The following is a 2,630-nucleotide window of genomic DNA, read 5'->3' on the forward strand; positions in this document are numbered from 1 at the left end:
TCAGAAACAACACCTCTTATGGCAACACACAGCACAATATTATGCATGTCTACACAGAAGTAAGTCTCATTGTTTCCAATGGGGTTTACTCCCAGGAAATTGTGTATATAATATAGCCACAATCACAGAATACTGCAAGCCAACCATGGTGGTCTGTATTGCTGCACACATGTAAGAGAAAGACAAATGTCCACACATTTACCAGTTGGTAAACTGTATTAACCCAGAATGCCAGGCAGGTTTGTATTGACAATCATTTCTTTGGTGCAATGGAACCAATATTTCCCACAGTGCTACAATCACACTAAGGTTGCAATCCTATGCGCGCTTACTTGGGAACATAATGGGACTTGTGTTCTGAGTAGATGTACATAGGATAGGGCTGTAATTCTTGCTGCAGTGACTTGTTAACTCTACAAAAGTAATGATGGAGTACATGTTGATGGTGGGGAGCCCTGCTGTGTAGAATCCAATTCATTCCTTTAAAAAAAAAAAAGAAAAAAGCAGCTATGCAGCCTGAGAGATGAAAGTTCTGATGCAATTTGTGCAGAGTGAATACCTTCCTTAAAAAGCTTTTTCAAATGCTAGGGCCCTGTTAAAGAGGAGGGGACAGCAGTGATGGAATTTTTAATTGTATGTAAGCTGCCTTGAAAATCCCTGAAAGTCTAGTGTGTGGCTTATATGTTAAATAAATAATGTTCACTGTATAATGTATAGAAGCACTCCCTTCATTGCTGTCACCAGGTTACTGAGGGGCTTGGGGAAAAGCCTTCTACTGGGCCTTCCCCTGGTGCCCAGCTGCCCTGGCATCTTGTGCACAACAGGGCTGCTGCCACTGGCTGCTTGGGGAAAGGGGACTTTCATTCCCTTCCCCTGGGTAAGGGAAGTAGCTCTGCAGTGGGGCTACTCGATTCTGCAGCAGCTGTAGAATCAAGAGCCTCCTTGTCTGGCCATGCAGCCTGACATGGAGCTCAGGATTCGGTGGAGCTGAGCTCCACAGGTCTTGCCTCCCTCCCCCGCCCCGCCCCGCCCCCTCCCCCTGGCATGCCTCCTCCCTGCCTTCCACCTGCCTCCCCCAACCCTGGAACACATCCTTCCCACCTCCCCCACCTCTCTGCCGCCCCACAGATTGGGTGACACCAGTGTTCCTCCAGTGCTAAGAGCTCACAGTGACAGCAACTGTTACCCTGCACATGCCCAATCTCATCTGATCTTGGAAGCTAAGCAGGGTCAGGCCTGGTTAGTACATGGATGGGAGACCGCCTGGGAATACTGGGTGCTGTAGGCTTATACCATAGTCTTTCGAGACTGAAGGTTGCCAACCAAGAGCTCACAAACGTGCTTTACGGCACACTTGTGACAGTACATGCCAGTGGTAAGCCGGCGCACACTGTTTGGGATTGGGTCCTGAGTCTTTTGCCATAATAGGAACTCTGCCCAAAATTGCAGGGGCAGAGCAAAAACTGAATTTTCCCAGAAATGGTCTGCAATCTGAGCTCCAGAAAATGCTTCTGGAGTGCCCTGATTTGGAGCCAATCTGACGCAAAGGCAGGTGGGCAGCCTCTTAGCACATGGAGCTCCACTCACCACTCAGTCCTCATCTGTGGCAAGGGCTGAAGACTCAGGTGTTGCTGGTGCCCCCCCAGAGTGCCCCATCTGGGGTAGTCTGCAACAGCTACACTGGCCTCACAGTGCCTCTAGTACTATTCTAAGGCTTGGTGAGTTTCCTCTGAAGTCTTGGAAATATGAAAATAAACAAATTAATGCTCTTAGGCGAATTGTGGTTGGGGTCCTTTGAACCCAACCTGGGGCAAGACCTCTGGAAACTTGGTGGATGGCTACCAGAAAGGAGGCCTTTTCAGTGGTGGCAGCCTGAAGTTTGACACTTCCTTCTGAAACATGAGCATCTAGTACATTTTTTTAAGTGTCCCTTTTTTTAAGTGTCCCTCTCTAAGCCCTTTAATGGTTATGGTACTTTTTCAATGTATTCCTGTCTATCTTATCTTGGATTTTAATTATTGACTCATTGCTGTTTTTAAGCTGCAGTTTTTCATGTTTTGTTGTACTTCACTTTAAAAAAAAATGTTTTTGAAAGCCACACTGAGACTGGTGGCGCAACTTTGCCTTAATAAATGTTGCATGTAAAAAGAACCCTGTTTAAAAATAAATAAATAAATGGCATCTGGGGGGTGGGAGGGTGTTTCCGTCTTTCCCTGCTGACAAAGATGGGGCATGCTTTTGCTCAAGATCTCACCCACCCCCAGCTGCTTTTTTTCTCCAGCAGGAAGGGTAAACATTCATCTGGAACCCCAGCTTGGAGGAGATGGATGCTGAATAGAAAAAATGGCCAGCTGGGAAAGCATTAAGCACCCCCTCCCCACTGTAAATCAGGGCTTCCAAGGCCATTTTTCATTTAAAAAAAAAAGTTGGGGGATTTGTTGCTTGCCCTTTAGAGGACAGAATAAGCTGTAGCTTTAGTACCTGCCTTTGTCCGTTAAAGAAGCAGCTTGTTAGAGGAGAAAGTGCTAAAAAAAGAAAGAAAGAATTTAAGCCAAATAACCCCAGACCTGGTGTTTGTGCTCATCAGGCTCTCTTTCTCTTTTTACAGTCAAAATGACTGATAAGTGCAT

The 2,630-nt window shown here is 46.3% G+C and overlaps 1 pseudogene; it reads left to right on the plus strand.

Annotated features, from left to right (window-relative positions):
* Positions 1-1,171: 1,171 nt before the first annotated feature.
* LOC136649847 (5S ribosomal RNA) lies at positions 1,172-1,288 on the plus strand (annotated as a pseudogene).
* The last annotated feature ends 1,342 nt before the right edge of the window (positions 1,289-2,630 follow it).

The sequence above is a fragment of the Tiliqua scincoides genome, chromosome 4 (assembly GCF_035046505.1).
Source record: "Tiliqua scincoides isolate rTilSci1 chromosome 4, rTilSci1.hap2, whole genome shotgun sequence".
NCBI lineage: Eukaryota > Metazoa > Chordata > Lepidosauria > Squamata > Scincidae > Tiliqua > Tiliqua scincoides.